This window comes from Marmota flaviventris, chromosome 8 (assembly GCF_047511675.1).
Source record: "Marmota flaviventris isolate mMarFla1 chromosome 8, mMarFla1.hap1, whole genome shotgun sequence".
NCBI classification, from domain to species: domain Eukaryota; kingdom Metazoa; phylum Chordata; class Mammalia; order Rodentia; family Sciuridae; genus Marmota; species Marmota flaviventris.
In genome coordinates this window covers 77,725,016-77,737,583 of record NC_092505.1, presented here as the reverse complement: position 1 = coordinate 77,737,583, position 12,568 = coordinate 77,725,016, and the positions used below count along the sequence as shown (strand labels likewise).

The window sequence follows — 12,568 nt, the reverse complement described above, 5'->3', positions numbered from 1 at the left end:
GAGAGAAAGAGAGAGAGAGAGAGAGAGAGAAATCGAGAAAGAAAGAAAGAAAGAAAAGAAAAGAAACCCAACCAAATCTCTTAAACCACTCCTGCACCCACCCCTGGGCTTCACTAAAGAAACAACCAAATTTCTATTTAATAAGCATTTCAATGAAGGATTCCTTGATCCTCATCAAAAGAATACTACCCTCCAAGAGTAACTTCTCAAACCCTCCCATTCGCTGTTTAGAGAAAGTAGGGAGAGTGAAGCCCCGAGGCACGGCCTCAGCGCCTCGTAGGCTTTTGGGCAGTCCGGATCTGCGTCCAGTAACCGGGGCCTTGGCCAGCGCCGGGCGGGCCTTTTTCATCTTCCAAACCCAGAGTTTAAACAAACCAGCCTAACTGCCTGAAAGGATGAGTATGAGAGGGGTTAGGGCAGGGGCAAGCTCTGGGTGTCTAGCTACCTTGTCTCGGCCCCTCCCGAGTCGCCAATGCTGCCGCCGCTGCTGCCGCCGAATGCCACATCAGCGACCGCGAGGCATTTCCAGGTTCCTCTGAAGGATGCAGCGAGCTGGGGCGGCCCCAGGCCAGCGGGAGTGGCGGGCCTCTCCGCCAATCGGCGGCAAGTGAGGAGCCGCGGCCACCAATGAGCGGAGGCTTTGCCAGCCGCGGCAGCCCAGGCTGGTGCCCCTTCGGGGAACCAGATGAAGCACATCTGTACAGCTGTGCTGAGAGGCTGTGCGGCCCCAGTGCGAGCCGGACGTCAGCTAGGCACGTCCCCCACGTCCTCTCCTACTAGCCACTTATTATTTATTCATTTCCCTTAAGAAGCAGCCGGGGCCCTGAGCTTAAAACTTTTTCTCCCCCCTAATGCGAGACCAGGCCAGATCCCATCCAACACATAGTTTAATTTTCATGGGTCTCTGGGATCAAAAGAACAGAAACAGCAACATCAAAAGCCCAGCCGCTATCTGATTTTAAACTGGCAAAGTGGAAAAAATAAGTGTTGAGTAAACAGACCAAGCTGGGTAAGTTTTGAATATGTGCTGGTTATCATATTTCTCCTTCTGTGATCTCTGTCCTGTCTTTATGCTGTTTTCACCAGCCCTCTCTTCATTAAGGAGAGAAAAATATCGCTTGCTGGCACAAACTGCACAGTCGTTCACCTTACTTCCCTTCTTCTTCTTTTTTATTTTTGCAAATATTAAAGTTTTTTTGCTTTGCTCTGTGTGATTTTTGGGGTATGCTATTATAAAATTTCCTGGGAGCAAATATTAGGCATTTTGTTGTAAGCCTTTCCAAAGTTTTTGAATGTATTGATATATTAATTTTTCTATTTTATTTCTGTGTACATTGGTAAAGGCGAAATTTTTAAATCTATCCTACACTCCCTGTTTTGATGGAAGATTAAGAAAATTATCTGGCTCATTTGGAATTAATGTAGCTTTTGTTTCCATTAATGTATGTAATATTGTTTAGAACCTGAATCATATAGGCAATTGCTGAATCTTTCATTGAAATTTAAATGTACTTGTAATTCAAATGTGTCTTTTCTATGATCGTCTACCCATGTTGCAACACCCAGATTCCTTTATGATTGTTAAAAACAAACAAAACCCAAATATGTGACAAGTGACTTTGTGTGGTGTCTATAACCTTATAATTGTATGATCAACCTCTAATTCTATCTTAAAATATTCAGAATGATTATTATAGGTGCATACTTACAGATAGTTCTGGCTTAATTTTAGGATTTAGATATTGTGTGATGGAAAATGTTGAGCTAGGTGAGCCACCCAAGGCCCATTCCATCTGAAACCTCTGAAATTTTCTCTGTTTGTGGAAATGTTTTGAATTTGAGACTTTTGTCACATGCTGTTTACTCTCATGGGTGTTCCAGCCAGAACTGACTTTGATTTCCAGCTCAGATAGAAGTAGATGAGAATTTGGTGTAATTTTTTTTTTAAGTTACAGAGTGTTTTTATTCAGAAAAGTAACATTTACCAGAGGGTTTAACAGTGAAGTGGTGTTCAGACACTGGGGTTAGAAGAAGACACATTGTTGCAGAGGAAACTGGTCTGGTTAATTCACAATTCCATAATGTGATCTTGGACAAATTATTCAGCCCATCTATGCCTCAGTTTCTTTCTGTAATATGCTAATAATAACACCTATGGCAGGGTGTTGTCTAGAGCATTGAGTGAGTTAATTTATGTTGACGCGTAGATTAGACTGGCACTTTGGCAAGGATTTGCTAGTGTGCTAGTTCTTCATGGCCTTCCTTCCCAGTTTCCCCAGCCGTCATTTCTGACCTCTGCATTAGAAATTAGTATTTACCTAGTGCCCACCACTTGCAAGCCAGGTACTGGGTGAGGCTGTAAAGGGAGGTCTTGATTGAGGAGTGGGGTAGAATTGATTAAGCGTTTTAGATCTAGAAGGATCTGGGAGTGTGGGGAATAAAAAACTTATCTTATGGAAGGATGGCTTCATGGAAGGATTGGCAGTTATAGGTATTTCTGAACAACTTCTCTCTGAGGTCCAGTCTCTACTGTTTGCCCAGCATTCCCTCCTTACCTACTGCGTGGCTTCTGTGACCTCTGTTTAGGACCTGAAGTATGGGCAGCAGGGCTGGGAAGTGAGTCAGGGCCCCATGTTTTGGACTTATTCTCTGGTGGCTGCCTTAAGCCCTGCTTAAGGGGGTATGGTGCTCTGGGCCATTACTCAGGCTGCTTTTTAACAGGCCACTCCCTAAATTCTTGCTCTTGCCCATCTTGCTGATGGAATCATTATAAGTATTCACATTCATACCTATAACTTTATAATTTATAGTTACTGAAATAGATAAGACTTATAATGTACACCTAAATGGTAGGTTTGGAGTGCTCTTGTCTTTTCTTCCTTGAAGGCATGGGCGGTGTCAGGAAGATATGTCCTGGTGCTGCTGCTGACCACCTGCCTGACCTCAGGCAAGACATTAAGCCATATGACCCTTTGTGCCACCATCCATGAAATGTTCACTAAGGTCCCTTTTCTCTTGGATGACCATCTCTTCTTCTACCCCCCCCCCCCCCGCCAGAATAGTCTGTTGCTTATGAGTGGCTATTTGATCTGTCTATGACTAATATTTTCTGACTCCTTAATACACAGTAGACATTGTTCTGAGCTCATGGCATCCTCACAACAACCCTGTGAGGGTTAGTGCCTATTTGAGGAGACATAATCACAGGCAGATTAAGATACTTGCCCAAGATTATACAGTGAACAATGGCAAGTATAGATTCAGTGTGGCATCAGAGTCCAAGCCTTAACCATTAGACTATACTGCCTTAGGTGTATGAGCAGCTATGACTGCTCTTGTTTTTGGTGGTGATTGTCAAGAAGTTCATGGAAGGAAGATCACTGGAGGCAGGGACACATTTGGAGGGATCTAGCTGACAGCTACCTGAAGAAGCTAGAATATCGAAAGGAGTCTCATCTTTGAGGTATGTTCCACATGAGACAACAGACATTTCACTTAAGAGACATTTAATTTTTTTATTAGATGGATCTCACTGCAAACGTGTGCATTGTCTTTTCATCTTGTTTAAAGAGAACCCACAAAAGTACCTGGAATTATGGTAGACACTTAATAAAATAAGTATCAGTTAAATGGTTATCCTCATTTGAAAAAGGAAGTGTGGCCACAGTAATTTATTAAAAAAAAAACAACAACAGAGAAACTATGAAGTATCCTAAGACTTGTAGAAAATGGGGCAGATATGATATTGTGCTTCTATCTTGGGCACCCTCGTTTCTCATCTTATTTCTGGAGATGCTGTGGTTTGGGGATAAGAATTTCTCATGATGAAGGTCAATGTAGGGCTATTTTAAGTGTGGAGTTATTAATCATAATCTAGATTTGACATCATTTTGGGAATTCACTCCTTAAATTACTTATATATTGATTCAAATTTATTATTTTAAAAATATTTTGACTTGCTGGTTATCTCATTTTCTTAATGTAGTTACCCTTTTCATCATAGCATGGGGTCCAGCCAAGCACATAGTCTTACCAGAGTGACCTTGAGCAAGTCCTTTCTCTAGAAGGCTTCATTATCTGTAAAATGTAAATACCAAAAGACATTACGTAAGAAAGTCCATGTAAAGCATTTGACATTGTGTCTGGCTCATAGTAAAGTCTATACATGTAAGCAATTCATTTTTTATTATGCTAAAATATACATAGATAACATGAAATTTACTATTTTATCCATTTTTAAGAGGACAGGTGAATGGCATTTTGCACATTCCTGAACTTTTTGTTTTCTTCTCAAACTGAAAAGATCACACCCATTAACAGTAATTCCCTATACCACTCTGTCAGCTTCTGGTAACCTCCATTCTACTTTTTTGTCCATCCATTTGACTACTCTAGTACCTCATATTTGTGGAATCATACAATAGATTTGTCCTTTTGTGTCTGACTTAATACATTTATCATAATGTCTTCAGGGTTTATTCATTAAGTAGCATGTGCCAGATTTTTTCTTTCTTTTTTTTTTATAACCATACGATTTATTTTTATTTTTTTTTAGTCATACATGACAGCAGAATGTATTTTGACATATAATACATACATGGAATGTACATACATCAATCATATTGTCTATTCTATTCTGCTGCCCTTCCTATCCTCCCTACTCCTTCCCTCCTCTCCCATCTTTTCTCTCTATCCAATCTAATGTGACACACTTTTTTTTTCAAATTTTTTTTCTTTTAGGGCTGATTAATATTCCTTTGCATATACTTATCACCTTTTGTTTTTCTATTTATCCATTGCTGAATGGATTTGGGTGGTTTGCACCTGTGATGGTTAATTTTCTGTGTCAACTTGCCTAGGGCACAGCATGCACATACTTGGCTAAACATTATGCTAAGTGCTTCTGTGAAGGTATATTTTTAGATGACATTAAGATTTAAATCAGTGGACTCCAAATGTATGGAGTATGCTCTCCATAATGTGAGTGAGACTTATTCAATCAATTGAAGGTATCAAAAGAAAAAGAATGACTCCATTGAAGAAGAGATACTTCTTCCTCCAGACTGCCTTTGGGCTTAGGAATACAACAACTCTCTCCTGGACCTCTGGGCTGCTGGCCTACCCCAGAATTTCACAAGTGAATTCCTAAAATCAGTCTCTCTCTAATACTCTATATGTATGTATGTATGTGTATATATTGTGTATATATATATATATATATATATATATATATATATATATATATATGTTATATATATGCAATAGAATAATATACATATGTGTGTGTGTGTGTGTGTGTGTGTGTGTGTATTATCCCATTGGTTCTGTTGCTCTGAAGAACACTGATCCTTGATGATCCCTGACTAATAAGCCATCTTTGGGCTACTATGAATAATGCTGCTATGAACACTGGTTTTCAATATTTATTCAAGCCCAGTTTTCAATTATTTTTGATACATACTCAGAGTGAAATTGTCAGATCATATGAAAATTCTACTTTTAATTTTTTAACAAACTTCTTCACTGTTTTCCACAGTGGCTAAACCATTTATTTTATATTCCACCATCAATACACAGGGATCCATTTTATACACACCCTTTCAACCCTTGTTATTTTCTGATTTATTTTTACTTTTTTTATAATAGCTGTCCTAATGAGTCTAAAGTAGGATCCCATGGGTTTTGTTTACATTTGTCTAATGATAAGTTATGTTGACTATCTTATACAGTGCTTATTGGCTATTCATATGTATTCTTTGGGCATATGCCTATGTGTTCAAATATTTGCCCATTTAGAATCAGGTTGCTCTTCTGTTGTTGCATTGTAGAAGTTCTTTATATATCTTGCTATTACCTTGTCAGGTATATGATGACAACTAATTTTTCTCATTATTTGGATTGTCTTTTTACTCTTTTCATAGAATCTTTTGATGTATGAAAGTTTTACATTTTGATGTGGTCCAATTGATCTATTTTTTTCCTTTGTTGCCTGTGAGTTTGGCCCCATATATGACGTATTATCGCCAAACCCAATGTCATGAAGCTTTTCACATGTGTTTTCTTTCTTAAATTTTTTTTTTTAGTTGTAGTTGGACACAATACCTTTATTTTATTTAAGATTTGTGGAATATGCTCTCCATATTATGTTGTGCTGAGAATTGAACTCAGCACCTTGCACGGTACTAGGCGAGTGCTCTACCGCTGAGCCACAACCCCGGCTCATGTGTTTTCTTTTAGGGATTTTATAGTTTTAGCTAATTGGCTTCAGTCTTTGATAGATTTTAAGTTAGTTTTCGCATGTAGCTATTTCAGCAATTCATTAATAATTTTTATGAATTATTATAATGTTTATCTCCATATAGAAATCAGTACCATAGATATAATGATAGTATAAAACATTGATTTGTTCTTGATTAATGTTTTCTGATTATGTCTAAAATATTGATTTTCTTCCCCCATAAAATTACTTGTAATTTCTACTCTCTGTAGCTATTTCCAAGGAAGAAAAAATATTCCTATTGTGAAAGGGCATTGGTTCCCGGTAGCTGTCTTTTCTTTTTTAAAATATCCTTGCCTTTTGGTGACATCTAGAGTTGAAAAAAATATATAATATATATAATGAAAACAGTGTACAGAGTCAAAGTAATAATTTCTCTTTTATACATCTGTCTCCTTCCTGTTTTTCTGCCTTTCCTGGAGGTAGCCTGCTATACTTTGGATCTGGAATTTTCCATAAGTCCCATGTGTTAAAGGCTTTGTCCTCAGCTTGGTACTATTGGGAGGTGGTAGGGACTTTATCAGGTGAGCTTAAGATCTTAGGTCATTGGGGGCGTGCCCTTGAAGGGGATATTAAGACCCTGGCCACTCTTCTGTTTCTCTCACTCAACCATGAGGTGAATGTGTCTCTCCTCCACATGCTCCTGCCATGTTGTATTGTGCCACAACAGGCCCCATAAAACAGGGTCAAGCCATCATGGACTGAAACTTTTAAGTCTGTGAGCCAAAGTAAATCTTCCTCTTCTTGAGTCAATTTATCTCAGGTATTTGTGACAGTAATAGAAAGCTGATCAACACATAGCCTGTGTGTTGTGTGTCCTTCCAGACTCTCTCCAAAAGCTCACTCTCAGGGAAACATCTAAACGTCAATATAATTTAAAAATGAAAACGACACCACATTACATACACTGTTCTGACTTTGCCTTTCTTTAATTTGTTGTTGTTGTTGTTGTTGTTCTGGGATCCAACCCAGGGCCTTGGACATGCTAGACAGGTGCTCTACCACCAAGTCACAAACCCTAGCACCGCTCTTCTCTATGAGCCATTGGCTCTTCCCAGTCCCCTCTGGCTCTCAATGCTCCTATAAAGGAGTCTGACACTGTCTGGTAAAACATTGGAAGACAGAGGTCCTTTCTTTCATCTACCCACCACCACTTCTGAGCAAACTATGTCCCTCTGGTGCCATCAATAATCCTGAAGTGAAAAAGGCCTGGAGGCAAATACTTCTTTTCTTCCTTGCTTAAATGAGCGGAGGTTGCTGTCCTCTATGCCTTCTTTTACTTCTCTCTCAAGAGAAAAAAATGAAAATAACATCAAGAACCAGGTGGCTCTTTCCATGGTGAGGAAGTGAGGATTCCCATTGTACCTGAAATTTCATAAGGTTCTAAAACAGATACACATAATTTTATTTAATTCCTTTTAATAAAGAGAAAATGGATATTTAGAAATATTGCCCAAGAAAGCTGATGCTCAGGAGGTAAATTATGCTACTTATTTATTTAATTAGAAGGAATATGAAAATGTCTCTGATTTTAGCTCTTTTTTGGGGGGTGGGGTACTGGGGATTGAACTCAGGGGCACTCAACCACTGAGCCACATCCCCAGCCATATTTTGCATTTTATTTAGAGGCAGGGTTTCACCCACACTTGCCCTGCTGCTAGAGATTCTCTCACAGAAGGTGTGATGTAAAGCCAAGACATCTGTGGAAAGCTCCCTGGTAATTTGATGGGAGGCCTGGGCTGAGAGTCACTGGCCTAGTGGGAGGAATTTCCCAGCCAGGGGTGATTACCCTTGTGAGTATGCTGGTGGCCTTCATTCCCAGCGCTTAGAACTGACCTCAAGTAGTCCTTGTTGAAGGAAAGCTCTACCAAGGTTCTAATTAAGAAACAAATAAATTGGATGGGAACCTCTTCTCTTGGAATGTTCACAGAGATGATTTTTTCATCCTGCAGCCTCATCCCCATGAATATTCACTTGTTTAAGCCCTAATTTATATGGTGCTCCTATTAACTTCACTGTTTTCAGAACCAAGCTTCTCTCAGTGCTATAGTTATTTCTAGATAGAAAACTTAGGCATTTAGGAGGCATCTGAATTGCCTTTTAATGACTTAAAACTATCGTGAGTCCATTTTCTGATTTGAGTCAACAATGAGTTGCCAAATTGACCTTATTCCGTGTGTACAGAGATTGTGTCTATCTCTGGACCATAGTCTACCACCAATTAAATTTCAGTAAAAAGTATTACGCTTAATTTATATTCAATTTAGTAGGAAAAAGCAGGAGCTAAAGTGACATATAAGGATTTTTTTTCAACTTCAGATGAACATCTCTTTAAAACAGGATATATTAGTTCCACAAGATTCTTTTAAAATTAAAACAATATATTAAAATATCAAAATATTGATATTATAGGTTGAGCATCCCTAATTTGAAAATCCAAAATCTGAAACTTTTTGAGTGCTTAAACAATACTCAAAATGTTTCAGATTTCAGGGCATTTGGGATTTTTGGCTTTCAGATTAGGGATGCTCAACCTGCAAAGTCTATGAAGATATTCCCAAACCTGAAAAAACTCAGAAAACTGAAATATTTCTAATCCCAAGCATTTCAGATAAGGGATCCTTAACCTATATTAACTACTCTTATGTAATATAGAAGATGTTCCTCATATCCTAATAGACCTACATTTTAAGTTACTACCCTTACACTGTACATAAAATAAGAATAAAGTTCCAGATATCACTTTGATATGTCTAAGTATGGATCTAGTGTTTTGTTTTTAATTATCTTGTTTTTTCCTGATGTGTTCTTTTAATATGAAGACCTAAGCCTTTTTTTCAGTTCAAGGAGTCTTTCGCCAATTACTGCTTTCCGCCTCCCCCTTTCTTATATGTCAGGTGTATGTTTAGACTAACAATTATGAAAAACTGTTAAAGGCAGATAACAAAAGCCAAAATAGAGAGCTACTTGGTAGTGCAAAGTACATTTAAGGCATGTTTGAAGATCCTGTGTGTTTTAATCAATAATGAAAACTTAAACATTAAAAGTGGTTAAAAAAAAAAAAAAAACCTTAGAAAATGCCAAAATCATATTATAGCTAACCCTTGGCAACAAAGGCCAGAGTTCAGACAGGGTGATGAGGGTAAATGATATGGAGGAAGAATGAGGGGAGTTGGGGTTAGAGGTTATGGAGTTATCTTACTTGGAAGCAGCTCTCAGGGAGAAGGGACCCCTGTGTGTCCATCCCCAGTGTTATTGTCGTGCTACTCTGTGTCTACTTGGCATGAGGATGAACCACTAAAGAGCAGGATGACTTTGTTTTCTCCTTCCTGCCTCCATGACTTTTGGGAAGGGCTGTCTCCAATAGGGGAGCAGAGGAGTGCATCAATACCTCATCCACCTGGGTCGAGTTTAGGAAACTCCCTGGAAACATTAAGCCTCATTTTTCCTTCTCAGGATGTTGGGCCTGTCTCTCCTTACTTCTGAGTATCACTTTGGGAGGATTAATGAGGTGATGTATGCAATGGGGCTTTGCCAACTGCAGTGTAGTCCCCAGAAGTCAGCCACGATGTGAGCATGTTTGCTGCAAAGCCCTTTCTTCACAGAAAGATGTGTGAACAAAAAATGGCTGAGTGACTTTATTAGGTGTTGGCCTCTTCTCTGAGTTCTCATTTTGCCCTTACATATTCATTATATGGTAATGGCTACTAGTCTTCCCATTTTGTGGATGAGATATACCAAAGACCAGGAGGTTAACAACTCATCCGAGGTCATGCAGGGCTGAAATCAGAATTTAAACACAGGGTAGCATCACTACAGTGTCTGACCTCAACATTTATGACATCTGTAGTGTTATCCTTAGGAATGAAACAGTGTTGATAGTTGCTACTTTGGAGTGTTGGTAAGTACTCAAGTCTAGGATAGACAAACAGAGGCAGAGGTATCATGGTGTACCAGCCTCCTTATCCTGAAGTTCTAGATTCTTCTTACTGCCCTTTGTGATCCCAGTCATTTATGTGCCTGATTCACTCTCATTTAGCATCCATCACCCTCTTCGCCTGAATGACTGCAGTTGTATCTCAAACTATCTGTAGTAAAGGGTGAAGGAACAATTTGGGTTTTCCCTTCCAGTCTATTTTAGCCTTAAAAAAACATCCTGCTTAGATTTTTCCTCGATGCCAAATTACTTTAAAATGTTCAAAATTTTCTGAACATTTCCTCTCAATTTCGGCACTCATCGTAGATGGTAGTAAACAGTTTGCAGAATAGCCCTGGCCCACACACTGTGGTGTAAATGGTACTGTCTTGTGCATCTTCCTTCTTTCACTCTTGCCTCCTCTAAACCAAAGACCACAAAGCAGTGACAGGTATTCTTTTAAAAATACAAATAAAAATCACACCATTCCTGGACTCAGCCTGTCCAGTGGCTTCCCCTGGAAGTTAAAATAAAACCAGACATTTACCATGGCCCCAAAGGTCCTCAGCCAGCTGGACCTGTCCATATACCCACCAATTTCCTTTTCCCACTAGCCTTCCTTGGTGCTAATAAAGTGGAATTAGGCTTTTGATAAAATTAGGTTCACATAGAAAACACAATATGTCCTTTCTTCTACTAGGCCAAGCATGGACAGGTGCTTCCATCATTGTCTTTCCAACAGTGAGAACTTTCTCACTAGTTTCAGAAGGAGCAAGATGCCTAAAACCAAGTCTCAGAAAAGATTTGATCAACTCTGTAGTGTAACCTATTGCTTCTCTGACATACTCTGCCTAAAGGGGCCTGTAGAGCCGTCCCTTGAGGATTCAGCATTGTACTGATCAGCACATGCATATGAGGAAACTACTGGAAGCTGAGAGACTGGCATCAGGGTGTGGTGGGATGGTGTGTGTGTGTGCTGTAGTGATTTGAGTTTGTCTCCCCAAAGTTCATGTGTTAGAAAGTTAATCCCAATTTTATATGTTAATGACATTTGGAGGTGAAACATTTGGGAATTAACTAGGATTAGATGAGGTCCTGAGGTTAGGGCCTAAATAAAAGCATTAGAGTAAGAGAGATCTGAGCTAGCCTGCCAGCACTGTCTTTCCATGTGATGCCCTCTGCTATGTTAATGATGCAGCAAGAAGGCCCTTGGCTTCTTGAGCAGATGCTGGAGCTATGCCCTTGGACTTCTCAGCCTCTAAACTGTGAGAAATATATTTCTTTTCTTTATAAATTACCTAGTCTCAAATATTCAGTTATAGCAACATAAAATGGATAGAGATATTGGGAGAAGAGTACAAAGCCCAGTGTTCACAGGACTGGGAATATTGCTTTTTCCTTCTAGCCAGACTGGAAAACCCATAATTCATGGGATATTGGGTAGAACAGTCAGAAAGTTCTTGCCTTAGTAATGGGAAACAGCACTAGACTGAGCACTGCTCCAAATGTGCCTAACAAATCATAAAAAAGAAGCTCACCAGAGGATCAAACTGTTTCCAAGTCATTAACCTCATTTCAGAACAGAGCTCTATAATATTTATAGAAATAAAAAAGATTCAGTACCCAACAAGGTAAATTCCACAATGTCTGGCACCTCAAAATAGTCAAGTGTTTGTGTTTAAATTGGAAATACACTGTCCCTGCCTGTCCTGATGGTGTTCTTCCATGCACATTTTTGTACCATTAACAAGTCAAAAAGTTTGTGCCTTCAGTTTTAACATCTTGTACATAACAAGTCCGAGAAGGCCAAACCATGGTCTGTGTTGATATTTACCTTGGCTTCTGAGACACCAGTTCCCCTTTTATATCTATTATTATCATAAAAAAATATGTTTTCCCATGTTTGATACATTCCCATTGGATTAGAGCAAGGTGAACTCAAGCTAAGATATTGCCTAAGTCCATCATGGATCTCAATGAAGTTCAGGGTAAGGGGTAGTGAAAGTGGTGGGTGAAGTGTGATTGATTTACTGAGGCCAATCATGACTCAAAATTAAGAGTCTTAGAGGGCAGTAAGGGCCAAGCCAGGGAGGCAAGGTCTCTGATAGTATTAATAGGACTGGTGAGGCCAAGATCCAGAACCAGAAGACTTTGAGAATGAATAGAGAACATACAGAAAGTGAAGTAAGCAAAGTCTCAGGAAGACTGTGTCCAGGGTGAATAATCAGGGCTTGTTCATTATCAGAGGCTGGTGACTGGGTCAGAAGAATGTGCCAGGATCACCTACGAACTGACTGCTTTGGAGGTTCATAGCTGATGTCCACATTTTGGACCTTGCTATCTATTATCCCTCTGAGATTTGGGCAATTTTTAAT

The 12,568-nt window shown here is 39.3% G+C and overlaps 1 protein-coding gene across 2 annotated transcripts in view; it reads left to right on the top strand.

The window, feature by feature from the left end:
- Positions 1–707: 707 nt before the first annotated feature.
- Positions 708–12,568, top strand: part of Tmem45a (transmembrane protein 45A) — a 62,346-nt gene continuing 50,485 nt past the window's right edge. Inside the window, exons 1-2 of one of the 2 annotated variants that reach the window (XM_071615410.1) lie at positions 708–1,009; positions 3,312–3,463. The gene's annotated coding sequence lies outside the window, so the exon portion shown is untranslated. The remainder of the gene's footprint in view (positions 1,010–3,311; positions 3,464–12,568) is intronic. The other variant, XM_027943277.2, reaches the window with a different exon arrangement.